Raw genomic sequence first — 20,980 nt, forward strand, 5'->3', positions numbered from 1 at the left:
GGATGGATACAGACATGCTTGGTCTGAAAGCCAGCTCCACGCCAGCAGCCCTCATCATCTCTCATTAGCTCAGTACCAACAGCCAGCCTTTTTTCCTCTAATGAAGGCAGAAAGTTTCCTTGCCTCTGCCCACACCCTGTCAGATAAGAGGAGGATTCTGCAGCAGGGTTGTGCCAGGTTAGATCAGATGTCTATCCAGCTCACCATCCTGTCTCCAGTAGTGGTCAATAGTGGACGCCTAGAGAAGGCTGTAAGAGTAAAGCAAGCTTAGAATACTTTCCATCTTCCATAACTTCGCTGTTCAAGGATGCCCTGTAGATATATCCACACTGAATTTTTATCACACATGTTAGGGATATACTTTAGTATCTGAAAACAACCTTAATTTGTACAGTCACCTCTTAGCAATGATTCCTACCTCCTCTCTTCAGGCCCCCTGTAACAGGGTTGGCAAGGTATGAAACAGCACCTGTCTGAAGTTCAAATCAGAGCGGGTGAGTACTCTGGAGAGGAGAATCCCTTTGTTCTGTGTTTCTATTAGTTACATCTATACTAATTAAAAAAAAATCAAAGCTAGAATAGTGGCCTAAGCACTACTGCCTGACCATTCATAGATATTTAGCTGACAGTGTGCTCCTTTGCAGACCGTTAGGTTGTACCAACTAACGCTCTCCTCCTAAATGTTCAGGCTTGAGTTGAGGGGCAGCAGCTACCAAGAGCAAGGTTGGATGCTGCCAGTCTGTCTGGGGCTGCAAGGATTGTGTGCAGACAGATACGAACTGTGCCATGCCAACAAGCCTTGTGGCTATAGGGTGGTCCTTGACTGTTTTATTCCATTTTACTGACATAATCGTAGAGGTGTGCCCACAAATAAGGTATAGACAATGCAGTAACATGAATCACTATCACCAGCACTATCAAAGCCAGTTTTATTAACTTCTGTTTCACTTGTCAGTCCTGAGAACAAGCTTTCTATCCCAGGAACACTATCTTTAAGGCAGAGAATTAAACTGCATAAACAAACTTGGAGACACGGAGGGTGTTCCCAGTTAAGAAGTTCTCCAGACTAGTTCTGCAACATGTGAAAATTAGTTCCTTTTGAAGTGTTTCCTCTCCTGCTTTAATGTCATTTAATTTTTCTGAACTGATTTTGTGAAACTTATGCAGAGATATAAATTTATATAAGATAAACCACTAATAGGGGTCATGGATTATCATTTTTGTTCTAGTAAAATCTTTGAAGACTAAGTCGTTAATCAAACTTCATGAGAAAGACTTGCCTGAGGTTTTTAATAGTTTGAGGTATGAAGTTTTTTGGAAATAACAGAGAAAAGAACTGCTTCTGTATGTTCACTCTTGTATTCAACCAAATATAAGAAGCTACAGCATGAAAGTATGTTCTTTTACTGTTCAAAGAAGAGGACAGAAAGAAAATTAAACTACAACAATGTTTTTTTTGTTTTATGGTGGTCAGCTTGTCTTCACATACAAAGGAGGTTTACTATCCTTGCTCTAATTCATACAGCTTTATGTTTACATAAATGCACCAGCTGATGATATTTCCATGTTTTTCCAAAAGGTGGTATCTGTGCAGTAGATTGTGAAATATCCTGAAAGGCAAGAAAATTGTATCTGAAGAAAAGGAGTACGTGGACAGAGTATTGCCTTCCAGAAAATCTCTTTATTTATTTGAACTTAGAATTTGCAATTCAGCTGCAAAGAAGCAGCATCTGGATCTTTTTCTGTTAGCAGTTAGAACTGGGAGAATTTCTAATACAGACGTACAGTATAGAACAATGTAGAGGTCTAATGCTCACATCCTTTCTTTTACTGACTACTACCCGCCCGCACGAAACCTAGAACTACTGCACCCATATAAGCAAGTTTGAAACCTCTGAAACAAGACAGGATTTTTTTCTGCAAGAATACAGTTAACCTGTACTAGAGACTTACAGAATATGGTTATCCCTAATGTAGGAATTAATGTACATTATCCCTAATGTAGGAATAACAAATTATTTTTCTCTACTATGTATAAGTTTTTACATGTTTGATCAGTAACTTTTGTTGTCCTTAAAGCTTAGTCAGGCTCTAGAGACTATCATTTGCCATTCTGGGGAAGATGCTCAGCAGACTTCAAGGGGTCACTCTGATTTATACCAGCAGAGGGTCTGGTAGGCTTTGGTGGTATGAGTAGAACTTAAATAATTCTCAAGAAAACAAAACTGAAATCAACACTAACATAAAAACCGACATGTTAATGTAGTTCTGATGTTGGTAGAAATAGACTTGTGTGCCCGAAACAAGATGGTTGGTGGGTTTAGTAAAGTGTGTGTCAATTTTTACTGGGTTTATTCATAATTCATTTATTAATAAAGATTTCAGCTGTGGTGGAGTCTTCATCCTACCATAACAGGAGCTCCTGACTTTATAACCTCACTGGAGCAACCCAAATGATGAATATGAGCTGAGGAATAGAAGCCAAATCCTTCTAGGCACTGTATATTTGTGCTTGCCAGAAAAATTATGGCCAGTCAAAGAAGCAGAAGATGGAAAGTAGCCACCTCTGCTTTGGCACTTCTCAAAGTCCACTGAGGCCACTATGCAAGCCTTTCATACTTGGACCTACATAAGTACCTTCTGAAGCTTGATACAGGAATTGGGGGGCAGCAGAGACTGCTTATTTATGAGTTACTCCACAGTCCCTGATGCAGCAGTTGCCATAATGCATAGCCTCAATGCAGCTTATTCATACTCTTGGCAAGAGTTATCCTCATGGGAAGCTGTGCTTTCAGATGTGGCTGGCCAGAATCTGAGCATACTTTACTGCTTCTCTTGCAGAGTATGAGTATATTCACTCTGGGGGCAGTTTTAGCATTTGGCCCTATGCCTGGACATCATTACTATTGGGCACTTACACTGAACACAATCACGCTGACCAAAGTCTGTGCTGAAAAGATTACATTCTCCCAAACCAATATTTTCAATTTGGCCCTCACGCTTCTGACAGCAGGAAACTTTTGGAAACACCATAGGCAGTGTTTGCTGTAAACAGTGCTACCTGAAAAGCCTGGTAAACGTCACAGGTTTCATGAAAGCAAGATAACACAGAAATACGGTACCCTCTGGTTAGACGGGATGAGCTGAAGTGAAGCAGTTAATATGCGCTCCACATAGCACAAAAGCTCTTACCGCCTTTAAGCAGCTCTTCTAAGAAAGAACCAGGTTAAAGAGTTGGGGGAAAACAGACAGAATTTACTTTAACTGTAGAGAAGAATATTTTCCTGCTTATACTGCAAACAGGCTTAGTTGTTTAAAATTTGAAAATACTATTCTATTTAGAAATGGGACTGACAAGAAGGCAGCAGTACTACATGCCAGGGTACCCTGAATCTAAAAGGGGAGAGAGCTTTGAATTTCAAGCTGCAAGTATTCCTATTCGTATCACAACTGCAGTAAAGTGTTTTGCTATATCTGGGCATAAAGAAGTATAAGGCAGCTAAAAAAGTTGGGTAAAAATCTGAATATCACTGCATTTATGGCATCTCCAGGCATTGGATTTACAGAAACTGTACTTGTTAATTTGCTTGGCAGAGGGGATTGACTGAAAAAAGATGATGGTACTCCAGCAACAAAACATTTACTTACTTGCTGAACTTAAACCATTACTGTGGTTGCCGTGGCTTCTGTGGGACTATTCCCATACCATAATCTTAAGCACATAATTAAGGGCTTTATTGGATCAGGGCCTGAACAACCAGTGCTGAATTCTATTGAATGCGCATTATGTTAGGGACCAATTGCAAGCTCATTAAAATGAACAGAAAGGATCCAGCAGATGTTGGATCAAGCCTCGTCTCAGGACTTTCATTAGAGAAACAACATTGTCTCTTGTTTATTCTTTTGCAGGTCACTGATTTCTCAGAGTTTGTGTCATTGATTATACTGTATTATCAATGAAGTTAGAAATTTGCCTTCAACTTAAATCGGTACAGGACAGGGAATGAGGAAACAAAAAGCAGAATCATGTACAGTTTGTGACTCTGGGTATCGGGTGCTTAAAAAACAAACAAGAAAGCAGGCATGCTTATGAATTCATGGACACTGGATAGACCCTGTTTTAGAGCACCGTGTGTGCCATGCAATGTTTGATAATGTGCATTACATTTCTTTAGAACAGCACTGAATACGACTTTATCCTCTCTCCTCTTCCCTCAATGCCCAGACTAATAAATCTCCCATTTGTCTCACCTGTAGTTACAATAAAGCTGTTCTCAACAGTGTTAACATCTGCCATGGTCATTCTTCTGGGGCGAGAAAGGCAGAACATTTTCATTGCTCGTTCATTTGTGAACACTAGTTAAGTAAAGCTGTCACTTGTGTCCCATTATGGATGAGGATTTTATAGCACAGTCTCATTCCTAAAGATAAACTGACATGGCCAAGCCCCACTTTTATAGGCATTCTTAAATTCTTCCAAGCCATATTTAAAATCCTTATGCTCAGCAATGGCAGGTGCCATGTGTTTTCACAACTACATTAACAAATACAATTTTGTGGCACTTGACCATGTCAGTGAAGCAGTAAATTTCTGTACTCTCTATGGTCAAGAATTTCACACAGGACTTTGCTGCAAATATGTAAAGCCCATTAGTACAGGAGCACGAAGAAGCTAAAATTAAAATACCTTTACAGTAAAAGCCAAAAAAAAAGAGTAAAGTCTGGGGATTTTTTTGCTGCTAGAGCAATGAAACGTGTCAGAGGAAAATGCTGATACAGGAAAAAAAAGCTTCACTGGGTCTCTCAACCTACTCTTCTTTTCAAACGACTGCCACCATTTTAGGTGAGAAGTGATAATTTGGCTTACACAAATGCTAACACAGGCTTATCCTAAAGCATCGTTGGCATTCAAAACTTTATGAACCTCTTTTCCAAACCCTCCTCCCTGTTACAGTATACTTACGCTGGGATAATTGTTCTCACAAATCTTTTTGCTGGCTTAGGGAAATGATAACCAAAACTTTCCTGGTTCCTAGCATATGCAAGTTGCAATGGTGTATCTGCACACCAGTTGTTAGCTGTTTCACTCACAAGTTCTGTATTTACCAGCATGATGCTTTGCTTTTTGAACTGAGACACCGTGGTGTTACTTGTAGTTGCTGAGGACCCCACCAGCTTCAGCATCTCAGGCACCATGAGGGTTGGGTGCGTGTTGCATCACGTGTAGTGCCAGAGGGTCTGTGCAGGGGGGAAGGATCATTAGCTTAACCTGCTTTGGAGAGGGATCTATGCTGAAAAACAAGACTAGTACCACTTTCCCTTCTCGCCAGATCTTCACCAAACTGCTCAGGACTCTGCAGTGGGTCTAAGGGTACCCACTGGGCAGGGCTTTATAAACGGTGGCAGAGCCAGGATAGGGTCTCTGGTCTCCAACAGATCCTGAGGCAGCTGTTAGATTTTGCAAGTGGGTATCTCAATTACCAGCAGCAAGCAGATGAGAAACAGCAGTTAGATCCAGCACAAATTCATATATTACTGTTTTTCTAACCCGTAAGCCATTTCAGTAGATATTTCCCAGATTTCCTATAAAATCATGTGAGCTACAGACTTTTTCTTTCTTTAAAAGAGAAAGATGTGATTCCAGCATAATCACCTCACTCCAGGGACTGGATCTTTTGGAAAGTATAGAAAACAACCTGCTCAAAGTGCAATATTACCCAAGCAACGGATTGCGTTACGGATTGCTCACAGACTTCTCCAGCAGAAGCCACTCCCGCAGGTTTTACCACAGGGTTTGGGGAAAAACTGTAAAGAACACAGATCAAACAAGAAAATTTTTTTGAATGCTTATGGTTTTTTGTGAGGCAGAAGTGTTTTGGAAGTTACACCCAGCAGCTCCCTCAATCTCTTAAGACTTCACACAAGGAAGCAAGGTTGGGGAGATCAGCTCACACGCTTCTACACTCTGTGCAGCTGCACTGAAGCCAAAAAGGCTGTTCACGGAGTGGCCCTTTGAAGTCAGAGTTTTGTCATTGATTCCGAGAGGCCCAGGATTTCATTTGCAGTGTGTAAGGTTAAGCATGTATGTAAGTCCTAGCAGAATCAAGGCTTAAATGTGTAAACCTGTTCAGCAAGAGTACCCAGCCTTTAATGTCCCGTGAATGTGGTCTCTCTTACTGCGTGACACTGGGTAGGCTGCTATTGCTCTTCACTCAAGCGCAAAAGATTCGTTTAGTATGTGTCTGTCCTTCATAATTGTAAGTGACTCAGGATACAGCAAAAGAAAGGCATTAGTAGAGCTGCTTATTAGTGGAGGGCCTATGGAAAACATTGACAGCATCAGACTGATTAAGAGCCACTATTAATCTATACTTCTGTCTCTTGTTATCCAAAATGCAGGCAACCGGTTTTCTGGATTGCTCACTATGTCAGTAGTTTGTACAGTGTTTATACATTAATCACTGAAAATAGGAAATGTGTAAGAGATTAAATCCTATGTTCAGAGCTCTTTTATTATGCAAGGAGTTCTATTTTGTAATAGCACATTTTCCGCATGCTTTAAAATCTGACCACTGTCCCTGTCTGACTAAAGACTATTTCTGTAAAACACTGCAGAACCCAGGTTCAGAATAGAGCTACCTCAATTATGCCGGATGATCAATGTTTTCATGTTTAAATGAACAGTAAAATCCAGTTTCTCTAACTTAAACCAAACCTACACTTAATCTTTATGATGCTGATGGTTACCTAAGTGAAAAAAGAATCCTAAAGACCATGTGTGTCTGATGTACAGTGTGTCCATACTGCTGAATGTCTTCGCTTAGTATAGTCTTGTCTCTAACAGCCATACTGTGTATTTATATACATAATATATATGTAAGTGCTGACACGTTTACTTTTGAAATTAATAACATTTTCCTTGAAGATAAACCGGACTGTGATGCTGGTTATGGTCATCCTTAGGTACTACTTCCTCTAGACTTTATGAACAAGGCTACTCCAACCCTGGCTCCCTCTGCTCCTTTCAACCCTCTGTTCAAGTGGGCTCTGAGCCCACCAGCCCTTCATGCCACGTACTAGGATGTAAAAGCAAACACCTGAGATGAAGCATGGATCCAAGAGAACAACTAGCCCCTCCACAGATGGCCAGGTGAGACATGGAGGTGAGGTACACTGCAACACTTGGGAGTCAGGGATCTTTCTGCAGCAGATAGATACTTTTAGCACTGTAAATGCAGCCTTAGCTGTACGAGAAGACAAATTGTCTGTCTGGAAGATTTCTAATGCACATAGCTTCCTCTGCGTAAGGGAACTTACACCAGGAGCATCAGCTCATTAAAATGCTGGTGCCTAAATTAGGTAGACTTCATCGTACTCATGGAATTTCCTGACTTTTAGACTTTTTAAAACATTGCGGCCCAACTTGTAAATGCCACTGGTCTGCAAAGTAGAGCAAATAAACCAATCACAGCACCTCCTTTCACCAGATCGGTTCAGCCTAATAAAAGTAATCATGAGGAACAAGGTAAATTGTACATTAAACACACTGCCTGGAATGCACTTTTGACTTCATCGCCCCAGAAGCCCTTGAGGACTAATGAAATATGTGAGTGACATTACCCTGTCTATGCAATCCAGTCCTAATTTCACTATGATTAACCTTGTTATAAGCCCACTGTGAGACAGATGAGGCTCAGGAAGTCAATAGTACTACGACTGTTTTTCAAGGTATGTAACTTACAGAGTTTTAAACCCACTATCTTCCTGAAGTGGTTACAAGAGAAGCCAGGCAGATGAGGAAAAGATGTCCAAATTAAGCAGTGCAACAGTACAATTAATTAAGAAAATTTGAGGAGGAGAGGCAGTTAAATGATTCTAGTCTTGTATGTGATGTCCTTCAGTGGGATTCAAAGAAAACAGACATTTAAAATAGGTCAGATAAATCACTCTCTGAAAGCACCTGCTTGTTTCCTCTGACTGTAGTGGGACCCGAGGTGGTTAGCTCAGATATAGGCGTCTACAGCAGAAGTATCCAAATATCAGAGATGAAACCTACCTCTGGTGACGGAATACCATAAACAGAGAGTAGACACACATGCAGGGGAAAACAGATTAAAAAAATAGATATGCAGAGCTTTTGACTTGCTCCCCCTTTGTTACCTTCTCCAAGGAACATGACAGTAAGTGTCTTCAACAACAGGAGTAGCAAAGACGTGGCTTCGAGAGCTTTAGGACAGGAACTAGGTTATTAGCCTCACAGGCCACGGGAGACGCAAAGCAACCAAGGAAGACTTGGTGTGATAATTATAGTCTAGAACCGAGTTCTCTGGGCCTCTACTTCTCTTTATGCTTTGCTTAATTCTTGCTAACATTTCAATGTTTACCTTAATAGAATAAAATATTTATTTGTATTCTTCATTCATATCTAGTGGCCTGATAAATACTGTCTGCTCAGTTGCCTTGGGATGATGAAAGTAATTAGGAGCTATTAGATTCTTTTTATGGTTTCTTATACCCTACACAGGATTAGGAGTCCCAAAAAGTCTACAGTAAACCATGCACACCACATCAGGAGATGAAGGATGTTTGACTGACTGCCAGGCTTGTGGAAGCAGTGTGTCTTGACAAGTATCAGCCCAGTCTGCTATCGTTCAGCTGGTGGGGCAGGACCAGAGGCTTGGGGCCACTCTGAGCTGGGTACAGTGGTCTTGTTTCATTTGGTGATGTAGAGCTTGAAGAGTGGTTCTTGCTGAAAGAAGACGATAGTCAATTTGGTAAATCAAATGCAAAAACAGCAAGCCCCTTATAATGCTGTAAATCATTTGCAGTTAGAAGAGGAATGTAGAAGTATTTTAATACTAGAATAAAAAATAAAAATCCTCAGAGGTTAAAATCTAAGCATTTTGTTATGACTGTATAATACTTCAATTCAGTTGACCAGAAAAGTAGCCCTCATAAATAATTCCATTCGGGGAAAGAGGTGCTATGGCATGTTCTTAAGTACTTCTGCGGAGGCCCGAGAAAAGTCTGAGAATCTGGCCTTTCTCAGGAGAAAGCAGTTGATGAAATCACATCATTATTGCCCATGGCAAGTCTGTGATTTACCCTAATTCTACCTGCTGCGTGCAGCTCAGACTTGCAGTGACTTTATATGGAGAGCTGGAGATGTGGAAGAAATACAGAATTATGCCAGATTTCTCCTGTAAAGACAATTCATAGCTATGTTATCAAAGTTTCTAATTATAAAATTTCTTTAATATTTTACTAATAGGAGGGGAGGGAACATGCCAAAACTTATGGCATTTCACAAGTAAGATTATGGGTTGATTTCTGATTGGATGACAGGGCCCTAATAATAAAACTCATAATTTTATACTACATTCCTCTAGTGATGATAGAAGTTCTTTGTGCATAATAGCACCATTTCTATTCAGGAATCTTGTTAACAGTTGTAAACTCAGATTATCATTTTTATTAACCTAGTGTTTTCTTATTTCTGTGTTACTGACAGGAAATTACAGCAAGTTTTCAGGTTTGCTTTTTTTTGTTACAATGAAAGCAATTCCATTCAACTAGAAACTTCCAAGCACTGGGTAGAAGACAGTATTGCTAGAAGTCAACAGAAATTTAAAATACACAGATTAATTAAAAAAATATAGATTTAAAGACTAAATTCAAAGAGAAAGTAGACTGGTGGGTTGGGTTGAGTTGTTTTGTTTAAAGGTACAGATATCTGGCTTTTTATACTACATAACTTCAGGAACAAATTCTTGTCACCAAACTCAGCATCTAAACTTGGCTGTACTATGTATTCATGCTGTCTCATAACAGTAACTTTGACGTCACCCTTGTGACTGAATAACCCTGGCTGCATTCAGGTTGTACTCCTGTATGCAGCCTATCCGTTGCTGAGATGCCCACCATGGGCAGTGGGAATCAACCACCATGGACTTCTCATGGCTTTGGGTGATTAGGAAACTCAAATGAGAGTAGTGGTAGCTGTTTCACCCCATTAGGCCACTTGAGCATTGTAAAAGCACTGCTTCTAGGAGAATGTGAGACTACAGCTGCATAATTTACTGCCAACAGACTACAGTTTATTCATATTACATCAGATACGCTTCTAACTGTCAGTTGATACTGAATGAATAAAAACTTATTTCCATAACAAGAACACTGAATTCAATCCTTTTCTTTTCTGGTTATAAATGGATGGGAGTTTAGGATTACAAGGGACAAAGCCTATTTTTCTGGGCCTTGCAGACATTGGTGTTGGGTGGGGGGGGAGACACTTTGTCAGGGCAAAAGCAAGATGTGGGAGCTACAATGACCTCATTTCACAATACACCAGCATTTTCTGCACAAGCAAAGTAAACCTTCAGAAAAGTGTTGCAGTGCTTGAAACTGAGGCTGAAATAGGGAGTAATGAACTTCGGCAAGTGCAGTGCCCTTAACCCTGTGCCCTAACAACATTGCTGTGAAAGAATGTGATTTTCCATATGGCATTGCCATGTCCTCTCCTTCTCTCCAGGGACACAAAGGGGAGTCTGTGTTTAATCCCTGACTGCTCCTCATCTCCCCTCTCCTTGCACAACTTTGCTTCTGTGATCACATGGTGCATTTGGCAAAACAGACCTCAGAGTCCCGAAAGTCTGACTTATCATTCTGCAGATGATTAATTACAAGACACCTTTTTATTATTATTTTTTTTTTAATATTAAGGAAAACAGCTTTCAAGGAATTAGTGGACTGAATCACACTGGCTTTCTAAATCCACTAGATTTCTCTGAAAAATCGCACACTATGTTCAAAAAGTTTTCCTCAGCATGGCCAGAAACCTGTGAACAGCAAACTGTAAGAGTAGTGTTTATTCTAAATATTTCAGTAAAAGTCTACACAATCCAGTCTTCAGTGTAATGACAACTAATTGCATTTAGGAACAGAGAGATAGTTCAGCAATCATAAAATCCAGTTCTGCTAATACTCTGCAATTTCCTATTCAATACAGGACAAGCTCAGCCTTCCTGTCGATTTCAGTAGGTGTTGTAGCATTTAATGTATGGCAGAATTACACCCAGAAAGCCTGAGAAAGAAAATCACCTTATAGTTTTTATAATGGTAAGCACACAGCAAAAACAAAACACATCTCATTTTTTGAAAAAAAATCCCCGAACATATTAGTGTGAGAAAAGATTAGAAAGCAGACCTTGGAAATCAGGAGACTTGCAAGGTGGGAACTGCAACATGTATAATACAGATCTGATAGTTTCTTATGAATACAAGCCTGCCAGATACAATCTACAGCATCAAACTCATTTTTTACAAAAGCAACGCTTGGTATTTCATCTCAAAGTTTGTCAGCTTCTCGCAATTAGCTACTACAATGGTATGACAAGACATGAAGAGGAACTTCCCTTCCCCCCTTCTCCAGAAGAACAATGCAAGGGACAGCAAGAACTTTACCCAGCGCTGGGCAACAATAAATCCTGGATACACTGATCCCATTTGATGCAAGCTGACAAATATTTATTTATTTTTTCAAAAAGTTTCGGTGTTGCACTTCTCTACCTAGTAAACAGCTGAACAGGCAGAATGATGCCCAAGACCATCTCCTCCACCCCCTTCTCCACCCCCGTTGTATCAGTGCTTCAGGCAACATTCAGCGAAAAAAACCGACACACACAAAACCCCCAACTGAAGTATCTTTTCTGATAGGAGCATGGAACAGTAACCAAAAAACAATCAAGTCCTCATTGTCATAGTGCGACAATCACAGCACCGCTTCTGTTGAGCAAATAGTCAATTCACAGAGAGAAAAGCATCATGAGGACAGACACGAAAGCTGTTATTATCCATTTTAAGTAATAGGAGAAGGTCACATATCAAGCAGTTACACCTTTTCATTACATCGTAACCCTCCACAGCAGGGGAACCACACTTATGACTGCCTTAGATTTACAAAAGCTTTCAGCTCCAAAAAAGGAAAAGATGGGGAAGAGGGGAAAAAAAATTAAATTCATCTTACCAGCGCGTTGCAGCACCAACTTGCTTTAAGGAATGTTGCCTTTACAGGTTTCTCTTTTAATTATCCTGGAAGCAGAAGGGGGAAAAAAAAAGAAGACGATGAAGCAGGGTTGTTAAATTAGCATGTGCTAGAATCTTTTCAGTTTGTCGCAGAGTAGAAAAATACCAAAAAAAAAAAAAAAAAGCACGCAAAGAAAGAAAGACTAAAAAGAAAAAGAAAGCTCAGTAATTTAAATTTGCTGTCAGTTCAGGCAGCATCGCTCTGTCCCGCCCCTCTTCCCACTGGGTTCTACTACCTGCAGGGCTGCAACTGACAGCTACTGTGCAAACGAAAAAAAAGGCAAAAAGCATGCTGGGACCATGCTGTCTGCTGTCTGAGTCTCTCTCCACTTCTGATGACTGAAAATCATTAGTGGAAAGGTTCTGTTGTTGTTTGCTGAGATTTTTAAGTTGGGTTCTTTGCACGAAAATTAATTTATTTTTAATTGCTACGATGTAGCACTTGACAGAAGCTGGTGGCTGTGTTTCTCAGCTCTCCTCAGAATGGAAACTGATCTGAACATATTGGTTTGAATAGTATGGTATGTGTAGAATATACACAGACATTTACCATGTTGTACTTTGCAGGCATGCATTCAACCCTTCCGTAATACAAAGTACAAAAATGATTGTTTGAAAGGAAAGTCAGGAAAGCATTTCAACAGAAAGCAGTTAAAACTCTGGCACTCAAAAAAGTTGCCAATATTGTTTTTTTCTCCACTTTTAAGCTTTCCTTCTAAACTTTTTCAGATAATTTTTGAGAACAAAAAGGAACAGAAGTCAGAGGCATAAAGAACAACTGGCCCAACACTCATGTAAAAAAGATGAACTAACAATCACAGTACATAAAAAGCTATGTTTTTAACCAGATGTTTAAAACCATTTTTGAATGTCTGTGCTAGTGACTATTAGCAGACTGCATACATCATATGAGTCTGAAATTTTTGATGAAAACTAACAAGAAAGACAAGTACAAAAGCTATAAACGCCTTTTTATTGCTATTTTAATTGTTGCTAACAGACTTTTAACAACAGGACTAAAATCATCCTTCCAAAACGAAGAGAAGCATAATCTATAACTTCTAACTGTAAATGTATTCAGAAAAATATGCTTCCCACCTAATTATAAAATAAAATTAAAAGAGTGAAATGATGCTTTTCCTTAATACTTTAGCAGTAATTGCTTGGATCATGCCACAGTAAATATGCAACATTTGTATTCAGTTGTTGCTCTATTTATGTGTGTAACCATAAAATAAAAAGCTGAAATGTTTAAACTTAATTAAATTAATCTCTGTTTTACTCGAAGTTTGCCATTTACACAGCGACACATGCGTGCTGAACATGCCTGTCATAGACGATTGGCTTCTAAATAGATTTTTAAAAACTCTGTCGAAACTAATTGCTACTGTGCCTGCATCCCTTCTGCAGCCTTTACTTATTGAATTAGCTCTGATAGGACGACTCCTACCACCAGGAGTTGCACAACACAGCTCAAGGTGTAGGGTCTGCCCTATAGCCCTCATAAGGTTGTTCACAAACAACCAGCCATGTTAAATTGACACAACATTCAACTTTTAAGTTGCTTTTATTCTCTTTTAAAGTCTCCATACCCTCTTAATAGGTGACCTTCTGAAGCCATTTCCACAGATGGTAGATATCTCCCACCGTTTCAGACAGGAGGTTTAACTTGTCATGGCCAAGAGTCATCTCTCCGCAAAGTTCACCAAGATCTCTTAGCAGACTCCTGCTGTCTACAAGAATTTTTGCTGTCCCCTATGGGTTCAGTCTCAGTATAGAGGGAAAAGACAGCATAAAGAGTTTTCTTCAAAATGGAAATACAAATACATAAGGACAGTGAATGTAATTCGGAAGAGGGGCAACAGTAGAGTTGCGAAGAAGTCACAGCAAAATTACAGGATTTTTCCACTAGAATTTGCTCTCATTTACATTATTGTGGCTTTATTGTGGCTATTTTTATGCTAGTAAAATATTTTAGTGTAGGTTTTCATCCAAGTTCAGTTTCTCCTGGCTCCCTGTCCTTTGTTTTAACTGCAAGATTTTCCTTCTTTTTGCTCCTTGTTAACAAGAAAAAATGGTAAATGGTAAAAAAAAAAAAAAAAGAAAAGAAATGTACTTGATGATTTGACAGCATTTAATCCTCATTTTGGTATCTTCATGCGCACAGACACGCACATGCACACATACGCACAAGTGTTCAATTTCAAAATTCCATTAGATCGAACTCACTTATTGTCCCTCTACACCTCCTTCCAAAAGTCAAGGGCTGACCTGTTTTTAATGCACTTGGCATTTTAAGCAAGGCACTCAGACCTTCAAAAGACAAATAATTGAACTTTGCCTTTAATGGAGTATAGTAGTGCACTGAACAACTAAAACTAAAAAAGATAGATTTAGCAAGAGATACAGTCGAGAAGGCAATTTGACTAATTTGTTGAGAAAATGCACAAGAGCTCATAAAATCAGACATTTATAGAAACACCTTACTTGCGCTATTAACTTGAAATAAAAATAGTGGTAAGGTAAGCTGTTAACGTCAACCTTTTCTTCTGTAATGTAGCACACCAGAAAACACATGAACAAACATTGAGGTGTTTGGAAGAGCAGAGCCTGACTGAAGTCAGGGAAGATTTCTTCATCGCAGGGTTTTAGTGATGCTGTATGTTACTATTAACCTTTCCATGTCTTTGTTAAAATCTGCTTTTGATTAAGGGTTATAAGCTTTGAACTGTAGAAGTGAGTTGGGTACTATGGGAAAGAATAATTTTTTTGTGGTTCTATACTCAGTTTTTAATGAATCAGTTAAATTAAAGAAGCCGTAATTAATGGTGGTTTCCTGCTATATAGTGATACAGAAAGTATCCAATTATCCTTTGTATCCTTTACAAAACACTCTCAAGTGAAGCATTTTCTGGTCTTGTTTTAGTCAGGTACATTTTTGCCTTTAACTTTGGTGGAGTTCATATTGACTGTTTTGGGTTTTTTCCACAAGTTTTCATGTCACTGACCATCAAGGATTAGCTCCTAAAAACACTGAAACCATTCTGTAAAATTCCATTCCTTTTTAAAAAAACACCGTCACCCCAAAGATTCAAGATCCCCTTTTGCACTATGTCTGAATAGACTCTGTTATACTGTGATAGTAAAAAGGTTGAAGAAGAGATTTTAGCCTAGTATGAGGTTAGTCCCAGTATTAAAATCAAGACTTATAAACTTGGCAAATACGAAACAAAACAGAAAGATCCCTTTCCTCCTTTTGTAAAGTCTTTCTTTGTAGCCAGATCTATCTAAACGGCCTTACTTCAAATAAATAAAACTCTGTGCCTTTCTGTCCCTTAGAAACAAAGGGGCTCACTCAGCTATATTGAGACCATTCGCCTACGTAAAGGGAATTTAGAGAAGGTGTGAATTATACAGCTGAGAGATATAAATGTGATTTTGTGTAAACAGCCAACTCTGCTGCTATAGGGAGATATGGCAATCAACATGAGCCATACAACCAGCTAGGACTTTCAATTTTCAGTAGTCACACATTTTAAGATTTACTCTATGTATTAATTATGTCAGAGAAATACCCAGCCTCCGGTGACTTAATGTACCGTATTTCTTTGCATACAAGCTAGGACTTCTGTTACACTAATTGCTTCCTCCTGCAGCTTTAAGGTAAGGGTGGCTTTCTCATACATTTAATTGTTTTCCCCTGCAGCTCGCAAGGAAAAACTAGTTGAAGGTGGCTTCTAAACAAAGATATACAGTAATTAAAAGCTTTTTAAAGAAAGCTTTTTTGTACAGCAACTGCTGTTAATGGAGTACTTTGTGTACTGTTCTGTGTAGTCTTTGAATCCAGTGCATTACTTCAGAGGTAGTGTGCTGTTAGAGCATTTCTACATCTGATGTGGTGACCTATATATGTTGATTACCCTATGCTGAAAAAACCTCTCAAGAGGAGACCTCCCCTTCCCCCAGCAAAATTCAGACTGTAATATGATTTGGTGAGATGAAAACTAAAGTCGTAAACTTCTGATTCCTATGTGGATAACAATCACTTAATATTGTTTTTTGTCCCATCTGAAAAAAATATGGCTTGTTACAGTTTCCATTAAAAGACCATAATTTTATAGTGTGTAGTTTTGCTTACCAAATTTTCTTTCTGAGGAAGAATAAATTCTGTAGCTCATGTGATTTAATAGATGACAGTTACACATCTTAGTCCTTTGCTGTTGCCTTGCCTGTGGTTGAATTCATTTTTCATACCTATGTTGTTGTCCCCTTGGTGCGTCATGCTGTCTCGCAACCAAACGGGGCTAAAGTAAAAAAAAAAACCTGCGGAATTTGATGATTTGATAAATTAATCCATCCTTGTGTGTTAGCCTTCCAAATACTCATGTCTTAATAATAGTTTGTGGAAGTAAAGCCCTAAGACAAGAAAGAGAAACACATGCTGTGTGTAAGTTCCTGCTCTTTTCACAGGAAAAATAGCATGGAAGGTAAGAGTGCCACCTCTACTCATAATGATTTTTGGGGTTTGTTTTGAAGTTTGGTTGCATTCAATAAGATATAAACTGATGATTCAATTGAAAATTTCAGGTGCTAAACCTGGAAAGAGTTAGGCAGAGAAAGAGAATTACTCAGCAATTTTGTAATGTTGCAATAGCAGCCCTGGCTCCAAGGTGAAATGGGATGTTTTCCATGCTTGTGTAAACAGGAGAAGGAGAGAAGATAACCAGACTCTTACTAACATCAAGGTCAGGTGTTCATAACAGACTCCTATTAAATTTTCTTCTTAACAACCTCAGAGAAGAAAGGGAGTTATTAACCTGTTTAGGAAGTATTTGGACATTTCTCATTGCTATAGACAGGAAGGGTAAAAAAAAAAAAGACATCTACTATGGCCGTTATGAGAAGGTCAATACCAAAACTTTACAGGAGCTACTTATCTTGTGTTTAGGAAACACCACAATAAATCAGACAGCAATAGACTTTATATATTTTAAAGGAGGTCGTCACAAACACCTGTATTTTTTTTTTCTGATATATATCTCCACATACGTCCAGCATGTGCTCCTCAGAAGCAAACCTTCCAGACACATTCAAGTGTATTTTCACAATACACACTGATGAATAATTCACTCATAAATAATCCAATCTTGCACTAGCACTGACTAATGGTTATTTACTGAGACTCCATAAAACGGCTCCCAATCCTCAGAGTCTGTTGCCTTACAACGTTAATCCATCTGTAGCTCCTCCCATTGACAGAACTTGTTAATTTGGAGACTGCATGTTGCCTAAATACTCTTTTATCCAAGGTTCAAGTGACCAGTTAACAAATCAGTTGCAACTGCTTTAACCACTCCTTTACTAGCCTGTAATTTCTGAGTCACTAACCCTTTAGGAATATGAAGCTTATCAGCTGGCAAGCATCACTCCGTCCTCTCAGACGCTAAATTAATGCCCAAGAATGTGATTATTTTGATGGGACCAGCTGTTTCTTCTGCTGCCAAAGCACTCCAAACACTTTGGCAGCTTCCCTAAATGTGCTCAGTAAATCCTGACATGTACCATAGAAGTGTGCTCTGTGGGCTCCTAGGCAAAAAGGCCTCTGTGTACACAGCACCAACCCTGACATTTGACATTTGTGTTAGCACCTTACTGCGTAGATCTGGGAGGGGTGCAGCAATTCAGAAAGTGCGGGTTGGCAGCTCCTGAACCGACAATTTTTTTGCCTTCGAGCTTGAATCTGAACAAGTTAGAAGTATGCAAATATACAGACAAATACATGATTTGGTATATATTAAGCCTGCCTGTAAAATCTTTATCTTTTGCAATCTTTACAAGAGGATCAAGGAATATCAAACCAGTCAGAAAGGTATTATTAGCAGGGCTAGGAGCAGTGCTTGTCAAAGTTTCATGATGTTTCCTTTCATATAACCCTGTTTTCAGTTGCTCATAGCTTTTTTATCACACTACATTTTGGAATTAAATTTTTTGTGCTAGGGGTCTGCCTTTGACTGCTGGAAAACTTCAGCCAAATGAACCCAGTCTTTGCTGAGACCCAGGCTGGAGCAAAAGCATCTTAAGATGGCAGCAGTCTTTTCTTTCCGGAGGTCTACAACTACTGTGTTTCTGCCAGGATTTCAGCAGTGACTTGAAATTTGTCCATAAGGGTGACAATTGTGTCAGGGACAGCAAAAAAATACATCCATATAGAAAATTGTACAACTGAGGGAACTTCTTGGGAAGCTTGTAGAAAACACAGGATGGATGAGCTACACCCTAGGTGGTTTATGGGATGGTGCAGCATGACTGAGGTGGTAGCATAACACCATCCTAATTTGGTGGGAGAAAATTCAGGGAGGAAGGCTTAGGCATGTGGATTTGAGCAGTGTCGTGATTGCTCCCTAGGCTGTAACCTACTTCACTTACTAATGTAGATACAGCCATTACAGTAAGAGGTGAACACTTGAACTATTGGTAGAAACGCTCTGAAACCAAAGACAGGTGGAGCGAGAGTGGACCTGAGGCAACAAGTTAGGAGAGCAAATCTGGACATGTGTTCAGGAGGACTGAGAAAGAAAGGAGACTGGACATGCCTAGAAAAAGAGAACTAAAAATAAGATGATGCTGGAGATGACAAGAAGTTGGTTATGCAGGACTTCTTGCCTGGAAGTAAGGTGGGAGCAAGCAGTCAGAGGGATTGGTTCCAAGGTGGAGACTGGAGATATGCTGTTGGAAATAGGCGGGATGGGTAAAGAGAAATTGTGTAATGAAGAATATATGGTTCTTCAGCATTGTACAAAACAGGTTTTGGAAGAAGGAGTGAATATTGTTAATGATCTTAACTGTAGATTTTCTTAACGTTTTGAAGTGCTCATCTTCTATAAACAGTTACATTCTTGGACGATATTTTTCTTTGCTAGAAACTGTATACACGCCTAATGGTGCCTCTTGCTTGAGGTCCTTGGTGTTACTGAAAATCTTGGTTAATAATAATGAAAGCAAGCATAATAATCAGCCAGATCCTATTAAACTCTTCACTAGTTTCTGTGCCTGCTACTTACTTATTTTTCTCCTCTGTGTGTCTCTTCTGACAGCAGAGCTTTGCCTTGAAGGGCAAGAACATTCCATCTGTTGAGCTCTGAGGGTGTAAATGCTATTAAAAGAAAAATATTAGTCTCTTTGGTGTACAGGAGAGGCTGGTAGACCCTGCGTTGCCTACACTGGAAATGGGTAATCTCCGTCTCCCTCATGGCTAACTATGCACAAATTGTGTCATCTTGTACACAAAGGGCAGATCCGATTGGGCATATGTTATCGTATAGCTGCAGTCACACAGAGGCCCTCAACATGAATACTATTAAAATATGAAAAGCTCATAGATTATTTTAGACTTCACAGAGAGCCATAACAGCTACTGCAATAAATTAGAGCATTTGCCAGGCACTTATGTATCAGTGCACCCTAGCTGTCACTTCACAGGCTGCAGTGCATCTCTGCTTTGCTGTCACGTCGTATCATATGCTGCAGGCCAGAGCCTACGTGCGTAGCTCAGTGGAAGAACTGTCCTCCAACAATGTTGCGATGTTCTTCTGTACAGAGCTTGAGCGATACGCAGGCGTCAAAATAGGTGCCAAGACCCTACTGCCTGTCTGAACAACCTTTCTTTTTAATCCTCACGAGATTTCATCCTAAATCCCTTCCCAGCTCCCTTCATTGTCTAATGAGGCACGAACAGAACTGGATTTTCCTGAAGAGGAGTGTGAGAAACAGTACCTGGTCTGCCTCATGTCTGTATCATCATAAATCCCTACTCCTTTTATACAAAGTTAAACGACTGTTTGCCATGAAGCACAAAAAGCAATGACCTTAAGCACAGACGTTTCCAGGTATAACTGCACTATGGCTCTATAGCAGGTCATTTATGTTACCTGTGGAATATTAGGAATTTGTATGTTGCAATTAGCATAAGTAATGAAGAAGCAAGTGATTTTTTTTTAAACTATATTTGCTTTAATTCAACTGACTGTAGAAAATTCAGTGGAAGTAGTTATTAGTTATTACAGCACTTAGGATAGATTTTATTAAAGTTTTGGCCTTAACTAAGAAACTCTTTTATCTTTCTTAAGTATTGTACATAAAACAGGAACCTCTCACTGAAATGATAGAAACTGGATATGTCAGAGGGGATAAAAAATCCAACACAGAAATTAGGTTTAAAATTTGATCGATCTGAAAACTGCTATTTACTGAGGAAAAGTCTTCTTGACTATAAAATATTTAATTAAAAAATCTGTCAATTCAAAATTAAGAGCTTTTGTTTATGTGAAAAAAATATAGCTAATTTAGAATGCAATATCAGTATATATATAATGTATCTCATTATATAAAATCTCTCTTTAATACAGACTACTCCATACACTGACAGCAGTATGTGAAAATGAGTACTACCATCTCCGTATTATCAATATGTAAGGAAAGTCTAAAAGATGTTAAATAATGTCTCTACAGAGACAAAGGAAGTCAGCAACGGGATAAAGGACAGATATGTGAACACAGAACACATTCTCGTGAGACACACTACTTCTGTCCAGATGAACCAGGAAATAAGGTACTAGGGCTGAACTTCAGTAATATCTAGTGATGTATCATATTAATTAGACTAATGTGACCTGACCAAAAAAAAAAATCTGTATCATACATGAAAACACAGAGGCAAGCTCCTCCAGGAGAATGGATGAGTTTGAATCCTGATTTCCTAGAAAACACATTTTATCTGATGGGAAAGGTTAAATCAGTAATAAGTAGCACAGGTTAGAAGTGTGAAAGATCCACTATGCTATCTAGTTTACTTTCCAATTTTACAAAAGCTTATTATTGCACAGCTCTAAAATTGCCT

The 20,980-nt window shown here is 39.1% G+C and overlaps 1 protein-coding gene across 1 annotated transcript in view; it reads right to left on the reverse strand.

Moving 5' to 3' along the window:
* Positions 1-12,403, reverse strand: part of CELF2 (CUGBP Elav-like family member 2) — a 571,124-nt gene extending 558,721 nt beyond the window's left edge. The window contains exons 1-2 of the mRNA XM_075428972.1: positions 12,321-12,403; positions 12,026-12,090 (exon numbers count right to left, since the gene is read on the reverse strand). The gene's annotated coding sequence lies outside the window, so the exon portion shown is untranslated. The remainder of the gene's footprint in view (positions 1-12,025; positions 12,091-12,320) is intronic.
* Between the last annotated feature and the right edge of the window lie 8,577 nt (positions 12,404-20,980).

Source organism: Opisthocomus hoazin, chromosome 8 (genome assembly GCF_030867145.1).
Source record: "Opisthocomus hoazin isolate bOpiHoa1 chromosome 8, bOpiHoa1.hap1, whole genome shotgun sequence".
Taxonomy (NCBI): Eukaryota; Metazoa; Chordata; class Aves; order Opisthocomiformes; family Opisthocomidae; genus Opisthocomus; species Opisthocomus hoazin.